The sequence below is a fragment of the Phyllobates terribilis genome, unplaced genomic scaffold (assembly GCF_046119375.1).
Source record: "Phyllobates terribilis strain yellow unplaced genomic scaffold, ASM4611937v1 Scaffold_7__3_contigs__length_470593459, whole genome shotgun sequence".
Lineage (NCBI taxonomy): Eukaryota > Metazoa > Chordata > Amphibia > Anura > Dendrobatidae > Phyllobates > Phyllobates terribilis.
In genome coordinates this window covers 401,707,137-401,719,838 of record NW_027362767.1, presented here as the reverse complement: position 1 = coordinate 401,719,838, position 12,702 = coordinate 401,707,137, and the positions used below count along the sequence as shown (strand labels likewise).

Genomic DNA, 12,702 nt, shown 5'->3' with positions numbered 1-12,702 from the left:
GTTTGTGTGATGTTCAGGTTCAGTGGGCTGGAGGCATGTTGAGTACATATCGTTCTAACAGCACGAGGTCGTACCGAATTTCCTGTGGACCTTCCTGTAACGTCCGGGGCCTACTGCACAAACTAGGCACTGAGAAGTGTGCCTTATTCCCTTCCATTCAGAGGAAGCCGGATGGGGAACCACGTGAGGGAAAAATAGCGGATCTCAGGAGTGCTGTGGGTCCGGATGGGAAATCCCTGGGTCTGACAGGAGGATCAAGCGTAAGAATTGTCTGAGCTGCATGTGAGTAGGAGTTGAAATGTACTGTATTGATGAAACTGGAACTGGAGGGTGCTGTGCCCAAAACTGGGTGTTAAAGATTGTTGTATCTGAACTGTCCAGTAAAGTTGAACTTGTTATAACGAACCGCGTGTCCCCTGATGTGTGCGCGGCTCATCCTGAAACTGAGGACGTGGATGCAGAGAAGGCCTCCGGCCTGAAAGTGAGTGCACTGCCTTGTACACAGCACAACATTGATGAACTGGGACACTGTTTGTTTGTGGGGTGCCAGGGTGTGGAGAAGCAGCAGCTCTCCAGCAGCTACTGCCTTTGGCACCTTACAATGTCCCATCCTGTAACATCCACAATAAACCTCGCCCCTTTTGGGGCTGTATTTGCTAAAACTGTATCTGAAATTTTGGGACAAGTATGGCAAGGGTAGCAGAGGGCAAACATGCACCTACAGACAGGAGAAGCAGATTAGGGCAAACAAACCACACCTTGGGTCCCAAAAACTTGCGGCATTTGCCTTGGGGCCCACGAGTTTCAAGTTACGCCACAGTGTTGGAGAGATTGTATCTGGGCCCAAGAGCTTCAAGTTACAACACTGGTGGGACTCAAATAGGTAAAAAATGGGGCCCCATCTTTAGCCACTGTGAACAGACACGTGGAATGGGCATTCTCCATTCACTTCCATGGGGAGTTACAAAATTAGCCAAACACGTGAGGTTGAGTATTTTGAAACGCCCATAGAACTGAACGGAGCGATGCTCTTGCACAGCCACCTCTACATTTAAAGATGGGACTGTATTGAGAGTAAAGATGGGACATACATCAATTGACATTTATGGCACTCCCATACTATGGGATTGGAATACCCTTTAAAGATGCAGGGGGAGTTATTTTCTTGACATTTAAAATACTATTTAAAGGAGTTGTCCAGCTAAAACAATTTTTCACCTATCCACGGGATTGACGACAACTTGTTAATTGGTGAAGGTCCGACCACTGGATCCTACACAGATCAGCAGAACTGTACGCTTTTATCCGATAGAATGGATCGGTTGTGCACATGCTCGACAGCGGCTCCATTAATTTTCTATGGGGCTGTCGAGTGCCGCGCTCCATCAATGGCGTCCCACCTCCATTTAGTAAAAGTGCTCGTCAAGGATAACAATTTGGACCTCTACCGGTCAGGAAGTTTTCATCTATCCTGTAAGTAGGTGATAATTTGTTTTCACTTCACCAGACAACCCCTTTAATATCGGTCCAGTAATCCAGAAATTCTGTTAATCTTGCACACGTATCGGAATAAAACGTGATTGCAAAAGAAGCAGACCAGGAGATTGTAGGGACTGTCCAGTTGGCGGCTGCTTAGGGCCCACCAGTAACATTGATTCTGGGGGGCCACTGTTCAGCTGGATTACCCTCATTCAAAAATTTAGCATTTTGTTAAATTAATGAGGATATGCTGCCTTTGTAGGGGGCCCACCGGGGGATTCACCTGTTTCCCCGTGGACCAGTCCTAGCCTGGCCCTGTCTGCAACAAAACAGTCATGGCTCGTAGTAATCACAACCTCTGATAAATGTGGCTGCTGCAGTGGAGGAAAGCGTAAAAATAATGGTTGTGTGACAGAAGGGCCATGTTGTTTGTGTAGTTTACATGTAATCGCTGTGCCACCTCACGCTGTGCCACCTCACGCTGTGCCAAGCCTTTGTTTGCTGCTGTCTCAAGGGTCATGAGAAACAGGGACAGACTTAATGTCTGCACTATTTATATACCTCCAACCTCTGGGAACGCTCTGAAACGCGTTGCCCCCCCTGAGTACCAGCGACGTACAGGAATCCAGCGGCAGGTGCTATGGGTTTCATGCCGTTAAACAAGAGGAGCCCCTGGGAGTCTCCTGGTTTAGCAATGCACATGGATGAGATCGGCAGCAGGAGAGGCTGGCAGAAGGCAGGAAAGAATATGATTAATGCTTTATTTAGGCCCTACCTCCCTGGGGCTAAGAGAAAGAACACTAGGTCCTATTATGACAGGTGGGCTGGGCTTATATCTTACATTTTACATAAAATGTTCAAATTTTTCGATATCAAGATATGAGTTTACAATGAATGGGATTGCTTTATTCCAAAAACAGCGCCACCACTGTACACAGGTGGTGTGTGGCATTGCAACTCAGCCCAATTCTTTCCAATGGAGCTGAACCAGGCACAAAACATGGACTCCTGGAATAAGGAAGCCATTTCTTTTTAATCAAAACCCCTTTCATCATTTCTTTCCCAGTCTTGTAATTCCTGACTTCCTTTGTTGCATCTGATGACCAATGTTTGGTATCTCCATGAAGGGAGGTGCCCACCTTTTGGGAAATTTCTTTTTACTTAAATGTATGTGTTTAGGGCTGAAAATATTTTTTTTTTTTATAATTTGAGTTTCATTAAAAACGTTGCACCATTAGGCTTCTATAGCCTCTGTATTCTACTGTCTATTACTGGCTGCAGAATGAGTTAACTGAGGGTCCATCAGTGAGCTCCTTCTGTAAGGAGAGTTTGTTACTCATATCTGTCTTTTTCTGAGCTTCTCTCAGCTGACTTATGACCACATCAAAGTTGAATGCTTAAAGCAGGATTGTGCTTAGTAAACCACATACACTGTCAGGCGGGCGCCGTCATACTGAGTAAAATTATGCCTTTGTTGATGAAATCCGTCCAGTGGTTCTTTATGATCTTTCCTTTCATTTCTGACATAATGATATGCATGTGCTCTGGTCATTATGTATTCATGTATTCCTATCTCTGCCTTGTGACAGGTCATTGTGCATTCACTGACCTGCCTACTATTTTACATATTGACTGTGTCATTTGTGTCACAAAGTGAAATATACATTTCCCAAAATGGCCGCGGCGGCCAGCGCATGCGCAGTAGCATCTCTCGGCAATCGAGAAATGCTACTGCGCTGGTGGAGGGGACCATATTGCTGCAGGCAAATTTCTTTTTCCTCTAGCAAAATGGCACCTGCTCGTGCGCAGTGGCTAAGCACCCGCGTGTGCGCAGTACCTAAGTGAAGTGCGTGCGCAGTAGCCAAGCGTCTGCGCGTGCGCCATTTTGCTAGAGGAAAAAGAAATTTGCCTGCAGCAATATGGCCCCCACGCTTGCGCAGTAGCATTTCTTGGTTACCAAGAGATGCTACTGCGCATGCGCGGCGCCATATTGCTGCACCCAAATTCATTTTCCAAAAGCAAAATGGCGCTCGCGCGTGCACAGCAGCATCTCTCGGCAAACGAGAAATGCTACTGTGCATGCGCTGGCCCGCCGTGGCCATTTTGGGGAATGTAAATTTCACTTTCTGACACAAATTACACAGTCAGTATGTAAAATAGTAAGCGGGTCAGTGAAAGGACAGTGACCTGTCACAAGGCAGAGATATGAATACATAATGAGAGCACCAGAGCACGAGCATATCATTATGTCAGAAATGAAAGTAAAGATTATAAAAGAACCACTGTACGGATTTCATCAACAAAGGTATCATTTTACTCAGTATAATGGCGCCCACCTGACAGTGTATGTGGTTTACTAAGCACAATCCTGCTGACAGGTGCGCTTTATTAATTAAACAAAGATCCTGTTAAGCCAGACGGTGCAAAATTTTAAATTAAACCCAATTGAAAAAAATATTTTCAGTCCCAAATCCATGCATTAAAGTAAAATAAAAATATATATATATATACAGTGGGGAAAATAAGTATTTGCTACACTGCCAATTTTGCAAGTTTTCCCACCTACAAAAGAATGGAGAGGTCTGTAATTTTTATCGTAGGTACACTTCACCTGTGAGAGACAGAATCCAAAAATAAAAACCAGAAAATCACATTGTATGATTGTTACATAATTAATTTGCATTTTATTGCATGAAATAAGTATTTGATACAACAGAAAAACAGAACTTAATATTTGGTACAGAAACCTTTGTTTGCAATTACAGAGGTCAGACGTTTCCTGTAGTTCTTGACCAGGTTTGCACACACTGCAGCAGGGATTTTGGCCCACTCCTCTTCTCCAGATCTTTCAGGTTTCGGAGCTGTCGCTGGGCAACATTGAGTTTCAGCTCCCTCCAAAGATTTTCTATTGGGTTCAGGTCTGGAGACTGGCTAGGCCACTCCAAGACCTTGACATGCTTCTTACAGAGCCACTCCTTAGTTGCCCTCTGGCTGTGTGTTTTGGGTTATCGTCGTGCTGGAAGACCCAGCCACAACCCATCTCAATGCTCTTACTGAGGGAAGAAGGTTGTTGGACAAAATCTCACGACACATGACCCCATCCATCCTCCCTTCAATATGGTGCAGTTGTTCTGTCCCCTTTGCAAAAAAGCACCCCCAAAGTATGATGTTTCCCCCACCATGCTTCACAGTTGGGACGGTATTCTTGGGGTTGTACTCATCCTTCTTCTTCCTCCAAACACGGCGAGTGGAGTTAATGCCAAAGACCTCAATTTTTGTCTCATCTGACCACATGACCTTTTCCTATGCCTCCTCTAGATCATCCAGATGGTCACTGGTGAACTTCAAATGGGCCTGGACATGTGCTGGTGTCAGCAGAGGGACCTTGCGTGCCCAGCAGGATTTTAATCCATGACGGCGTAGTGTGTTACTAACAGTAACATTTGAAACTGTGGTCCCAGCTCTCTCCAGCTCATTGACCAGGTCCTCCAGTGTAGTTCTGGGCTGATTCCTAACTTTTCTCAAAATCATTCTCACCCCACGAGGCGATATCTTGCATGGAGCCCATGTTTCTTCCATTTTCTAATAATTGTGCCAACAGTTGTTTCCTTTTCACCAAGCTATTGTCCTGTAGCTCATCCCAGTCTTGTGCAGGTCTACAATTTTGTCCCTGGTGTCCTTGGACAGCTCTTTGGTCTTGGCCATGGTGGAGAGGTTGGAGTGTGATTGATTGAGTGTGTGGACAGGTGTTATTTTATACAGGTAACGAGTTGAAATAGGTGCAGTTAATACAGGCAATGAGTGCAAAGTAGGAGGGCTTCTTAAAGAAAAACTAACAGGTCTGTGAAAGCCAGAATTCTTGCTGGTTGGTAGGTGATCAAATACTTATTTCATGCAATAAAATGCAATTTAATTTTGTAAAAATCATACAATGTGATTTTCTGTTTTTTATTTTTAGATTCTGTCTCTCACAGGTGAAGTGTACCTACAATACAAATTACAGACCTCTCCATTCTTTGTAGGTGGGAAAACTTGCAAAATCAGCAGCATATCAAATACTTATTTTCCCCACTGTATATACTGTATATATATTGTCATCCAAAGTGCACAACCCTTTTAACACCTAAGACAATATGATGTCCCTGGGCTTTGTGGTAGATGGTGGTCATAGCCACCTACAAAGGAATAAACTTCATGTTCATTAGCTACCATCAAAATTTGCTGTGATTTTCTCACCACCTTCATCCAACATACTGAAATTGGTCAGTTTTACTAAAATAAAAGGGGTGAAATTGCAATACCAGACACAACACTTGGACATGTGTGGCGCTGTTTGCAGGACAAAGCAGCCTTGTTTTTCTAATTGTGTACAACGCCTTTATATTTGAGTTGGGGCTTTATTTCAGGATTTTAGACTTATGCTAAGTAACCTTATCTACTTTGAGGCGATACCCAGACACGGGACGTCAGAATATGATTTGGTCTATACACATACGAGAAGGGATTTCTTACACCGCTCATCTATAGGATGACCATACATAAGACATTTTTTGGGATGCTCTCCTGGGACGTCAATGATCACAGCACAAAGCTTTTTTACTTTAGCCATGTCTTCTTTTTCAGGCCATTCCCTTGCATGCCTCTTTCACACTCATGTAGAACTCTTCTACACCCTCTCCATGCCTCTTTCACGTCCATGCAGACCTCTTCTACACCCTCTCCATGCCTCTTTCACGTCCATGCAGACCTCTTCTACATTCTCTCCATGCCTCTTTCACGGCCATGCAGACCTCTTCTGCACCCTCTCCATGCCTCTTTCACATCCATGCAGACCTCTTCTACATCCTCTCCATGCCTCTTTCACGTCCATGCAGACCTCTTCTACATGCCTCTTTCACGTCCATGCAGACCTCTTCTACATCCTCTCCATGCCTCTTTCACGTCCATGCAGACCTCTTCTACACCCTCTCCATGCCTCTTTCACGCCCATGCAAACCTCTTCTACGCCCTCTCCATGCCTCTTTCACATCCATGCAGACCTCTTCTACATCCTTTCCATGCCTCTTTCACGTCCATGCAGACCTCTTCTACACCATCTCCATGCCTCTTCATGCCCCCTTCACACCTCTTTCACACCCTGCGAATGGGCGATGGTACACCGGGTCTCTGTCTAATAACAGAAACTTGAGTTGAGCAAAAAAATTAGCATGACCCTTCTCTGTTGTCTATGTTGATACTCCATGTTAGCCAGTTGGACCAGGACAATGCAAACTTTCATGGCCGAAGCTCAAATATCGGCACAATGGTCGCCTCTTGGGATGACCTACTAATCATAAGTGGCGCCCAGGATTCCGGCACTTGAGTGCCAACTGGGAAGGTTCTCATTGCCCTGGTCTGCCTGCCATGGGTTATCCTTGTAAACGCTGGAGAAGGGTCCTGGGAATCTTTGTGCCCGGGAGATTTGCCAACTCTTTCAGAAATTCTTGAGATCTCCTCTTTTTCGGGAGCCTTTCCTACTTTCCAGGATAGTTGATGTCAGCAGTTATAACAGTTATGTACACTCATGAGAAGAACTTAGATTTTACAGATTTGTGCCATTGACATATTATGGATCCCAAGCAGTGTGTGAATGAGGTTTTAGCTTGTATTTTGGAGGATGATTATGCAGGGGTCTATTCACACTTTATATAATATTCTGCCTTTTTTTCAGTAATCATCATATATAGAAATGGGAAAAGGGAGAATGGAGGCAGCCATCTGTAGCTCACGCTAATGATGAGGCTAAGACTCCATTCACAGCACATGAGTCATACCCGCCATAGTGATGTAAGTATATACAGCAACAGCGTACAGCAAAACAAAGGGATAAGCGTAGAAAAGATTGTGGCTGTATGATTTTGAAAAGATAAGTAATCATGTGGCTCCTTTTCATGGCCAGATGTGGCCACCATGTATGGATGTACCGGGCTGGAGCGGCAAGACAGATTTTACACCTCTTCCAACATTGACATGTAAGACACGTTCATACAGAGATTTTTGAGAACTTGTTATTTTTTTTGTAGAGGATTTTCTCCAAAATCCTCCTCTGAAAACACTTGGAAATCTCTTCTTTTGCATTTCTAGGAAACCTCTCCAAATTAGGCACTGTCCAATCTAAAGTCTGCAAAGTACTCTTCTAGGAGAAAACTCTTCTAAAACTTTTCAAACCAGGAAAAAAGAAAAACTTCCTAAAAAGGTTTCTGCTTTAAAAAGTTTTCATTTTTGAACACCTAAAAAAAAAAACAAAAAAAAAACTCCCTGTGAACATAGCCTCACTGTGCAGTGAGCAATGTCTGCTACAAAACTTTCCAGAAACAGCGCCACTTATTGCAGCTCAGTCCTATTCATTTTAATTGTGCAAAATTGCATTATCAGACACAGCCCATGGGGATGAGTGGTGTTGTTTCTAGAGAAAAAAGTAGATTTTTTTTTTCCCTAATTCTGAACAACCTCTTTTAAGGGCATCTGTCACCACTAAAAAGCTAACAAAATCCATTATAGTTATGAGGGGTCTTAGCCCCTATACAAATCACAGTTATAGTATAGCTTTTACCAATTTAGTTGGCATTAAAAAAAAACTATTTTGTGTGCAAATGAGGAGGCATCGGGGTACCCTTGGTGTGGCCAAGGGCTCAGTGCACTGTTACGCCCTCTCAATTTGCATACAGAGCACTGTCATACCTTGATTGACAGTTCTCCAGGGAACTCCGCAGCAGCGTTCACATAGTTTTATCAATGGCTCTCATCGCTGGCTCCTGTCTGCAGTACAGTACTGAGCGGCAGCTGCAGACAGGAGCCAAGGATGAGAGCCGCCAATAACACTATGTGAGCGCTGCTGTAGTATCCATGTGAGGGTGCAGACAGCACTGAACTCCATGAGCGGCTCTGCACACCTCCACACGGACACTGCAGCCACGCTCACATAGTATCATTGCCGGCTCTCATCCCCATGCAAAGGGTGCATCGAAGCCCCCTTATTCGCATATGAAATATATAGTTTTTATGCCAATAAAACCACTAAAATTTATACTGCAGGCAAGATTTTTATAGGGGATAAGTCTCCTACGTAACTATAAAAGGTTTAGGTAGCGTTTTGGGGGGGGGGGACAGACCCCTTTTAACAGACAGATTTTTTTTTTTATAGATACACGTTTATTACCAGACTGAATACTGTAAAGAAAATAAGGGATTTTTTTTTTTTTCGTTCTGTTAAAAATCTGATCCTGATGGAACAGGTGCAGGGCGACATCAAATGCAAAACTGTGCAATCTGCCATCTATCTAAATCCCTATGAAATGAATAGGACCCGTGCACTTTCCTTTTATTTATGAAATGAATATGAACCGCTCGGCATGAAAATACCTCTGATATTACAACAAGCAGAGAATAATCAGATGTAGCTGAGACGAACTTGTCTTGAAAATCTAGGAATAACACAGATCATGAAGGAACCATCTCCCGTTTTACATAGGACTGCAGGTAAACCCAGTGCATTACAGTGACTCTCCAGTTGTGATGAAACTACTACTTCCAGCAGGAGGAGTTTTCTAAGAAGTTTCTTTCCAGAAAAGGTTTTGAAAAAACTTCTGGCAGGAAAAAAATCAGCTGCAAAATACTACTGTCCAATCAAAAAATGCTTGAGGAAAAGAAAACCCTTCTAAAACCTCTTTAGTTAAAGAAAAACTTCTACAAAAACTCTCAGAAAGTAGCATTTCCTGAAGTGGTTTCTGCTTGAAAAACTGGTCATTTTTTACCACCTTTAAAAAAAATAATTCTGTGTGAACATAGCCTTACTTTACCTTGCATCAGATGACTCTACAATGCCTGCTGCAAAGAGAATACCAATCGCCAGAGCCAACAAAGAATGCTTGGAGAGTTCAGATTTTCAGATTATCAAGCAATAAATTCATTATTTATGAAAGATCACATTAGTCTTGGATCTCCGACAACCAGTGATTCCTATTATGAAAGGGCTCTATAGAGCAGTTAAACCCCTTTGGCACCGCTCAGAGATTTCTGTTACTGGATATCTTACATAAAAGTCTGAGAAAAGGTCCGTTTAAATCAATGGATCACAATGTTGCAGAACTTCACCACTGTACTCTTCTCACATGTATCCACAGGATATCAGAAGATCATTTTGACTAGATATCCCTTCGAAATTTTGGAAACCACCAAATAAACTAGAGCTTACTAAAAGGATGGAATATAGCTTGCACCCTTTGCTGGCTTTTATTAAAGGGAATCTGTCACCAGGGTTTTGCTATGTAATCTGAGACCACCATCATGTAGGGAAAGAGACTCTGATTCCAGTGATGTGTCACTTACTGGGCTGTGTTTTGCTGTTTCAATACAATCAGTGTTTTATCAGCAAGAGATTATCACTACAGGACTAGCCGCCTTGTGCCTTCTAGTCCAACCACGCCCCCACCACTGATTAGCAGCCAATCAGTGGAATGGGCGGGGTTATAGAGTGATCAACATTCCAAGATCTGTAGCAAAGAAATCTGTGATTCTATCACAACTGCTGCAGCCAGTAAACTAAGTGATACATCACTGGAATCAGGGTCTCTGTCCCTACAACCATGCTGCTGTCAGATTACATAGCAAAAAAAACTGCTGACAGATTCCCTTTAAGAAGATCAGTTGTGGCAATGCTCTATGGGAAAAAGACATATACATTTGCTCTCTCCCACAGGGAACAAAATGATTTTGCTAGTGCCACCTATTGGAGATAGCCAGCTCTGACATTTGTGTCTTAACAGCTGACTTATAGTGATAGTGAAACATTCCCTTTAATAGTATCTGTCCATTATATTTTGCCTTTGGTATAGTAATGCTTCTCTTACTCCAGGATCCATTTGTATTGATCCTCACAAATGCGGAGCATCATTCATAATCAATACTATAAATGTACGCCAGCAAGATTAACATCTTAGGATATTGTGTCTTTCTGCTTGTTTGCTGTACTTATATATATAGGCAGGTAGTGGGGAGCTTGATTTGGCTCAGGGGGTACGTACTGTGGAGCTGGGGGACGAGAGGTGATTACATCCTTAGCCAAAAAAAGTATTCAGAATTTGTATCACGTGATGATTCCACGTCGATAAGAAGACCACCATTGCTTTGAATTGTCGCCTTCAATACACCATAGGAAAATGTAATGATGGTATGTCAAAATGACATACTGCTTGCTTTCAGTAAATGGAAACATTCGCTGCCTACATGAACTCCCTGTCCTGGTCCAGTCCTACTTTCTCATAGCTGCAAATTACCAAAGCCCTGCACACCTCATACAATATATGACATCCCCGGTTCCTCATCTGAATAGTAAATCGACAATACAACTTGTGTTGAAACGCTGGTACTTCAACACGGGCATTGTGTCGAAACACCGATACTTCAACTCGCAAATTGCATCGAAACGCCAGTACTTCAACACGGGCATTGTGTCGAAACACCGATACTTCAACGCGCAAAACTGTGTTAAAACGCCAATACTTCAACGCCCGCATTGTGTCGAAATGCTGATACTTCAACGCGCAAATTGTCTTAAAACGCCGATACTTCAATGCACACATTGTTTCGAAACGCTGATACTACAAAGCGCAAATTGTGTCAAAACGCCGATACTTTAACTCGCATTGTGTCGCAACACCAATACTTCAACGCGTGCATTATTGAAACGCTGATACTTTGACGCACGCATTGTGTCGAAATGCCAATATTTCAACGTGCGCATTATTGAAATGCCGATACTTCAACACGTGCATTATTGAAACGCTGATACTTCGACGCGCGCATTGTGTCGAAATGCCGATACTTCAACGTGCAAATTGTGTCGAAATGCTGATACTTCAACGCGTGCATTATTGAAACGCAGATACTTAGACGCGCACATTGTGTTGAAAGGCTGATAATTCAACGCGTGCATTATTGAAACGCTGATACTTCGACGCGCGCATTGTGTTGAAACGTTGCCACAGACAGGAGGAGGATTACAGTGATCCAGTCCGGCGACCATGAGCTACTGGACCAAAAATTCAGCAAATTTTTTTGCTAAATTGTAATAAATGGTGAACTAAGTGGTTGCCCCCCCCCCGTGCTCGACAAATCTCCATTCACACAGGTGATTCAGGATCCCTTATTTTGGAAATCAATGGGAGTCCTAGTGGTCTGACCTCCACTAATAGATCAGTCTACCAGTAGCCTACCTATTTTGCTTGCCCCCAGGTTCTTCAGCCCTTCCTACAATATAGTTGTTTTTACAATTCTTGTCCTACGGGCGGTTTGGGAAAGGTTCTGCCTTGTGCTTCCGCGTGTGGCTCGAATGTTTCCGTGCTCATTACAGCATAACGCCTTGCAAAAGTCGTAGGTAGCGACCTAGAAATATCTTTGTAATATAGAAAAGAGCGGAGACTGGGAACAGATCCATTTATCTGTACATTTCTCTAAGACAAAAGACTATATTTAACGTGAGAAAACGTGGAACAGAGGAAAATTGGAGCAGTATTTTACATTAAAAGTCTACGGAGACAAGACTTTAAGGACCTCAACGTGTGCGCCGCGTAGGAACGGGAGGCAGCCGCAGAACATAAAAGACACGTTCGGATACATCAAAGCAATCGTCCAGGGACTCTATAGATCTTATTGCCAGGAAAAATGAAGATAGAAAGAGTGGGATCAGGAGCTGAGCTTGGGAGGGAAGCCCCAGAGAGACGTGAGAAACACTCGTCTACGTCAAATTGAGGTGGGTGCATGGCAAGGACTCCCCCCGAGGTCGTAAAGGGCAAAGAAGGGGCTTGTAAATAGTAGACTGTCAGATATCAAAGATCTGCCGTACTTAGCTCAACATTTGATGTGAATTTAATCAGGGAAGATCCGACGGGAAGGCTACAGAGGGTAATGGTGGTAAAAAAAAATATGGAGGAAGTTAGCGATTAGGTTATCAAATTCTGAAAATCACTTTTTGTTAGTAGGGCCCCCTTAATGATAAACTGATTAAAGGGTATCTGTGCTAGAATGGAAAGCGATCAATGTAAGCTGTAAGATAATCTAGTGCCAAGTGTTCATCTTTCCTGCAGCACCCCCGCAGGAGAAATGAAGAATTGCAACATCTTCTTAATATGGGTCCTTAAGATAATTGGGTTTTCTAAGTTAGATCCCTGAAAATTCAATGATGCT

The 12,702-nt window shown here is 43.3% G+C and overlaps 1 protein-coding gene across 1 annotated transcript in view; it reads right to left on the bottom strand.

The window, feature by feature from the left end:
- The window catches only part of SLC8A2 (solute carrier family 8 member A2), a 164,349-nt gene that overhangs the window by 139,383 nt on the left and 12,264 nt on the right, over positions 1-12,702 (bottom strand). The gene's annotated exons all lie outside the window — the stretch shown is intronic.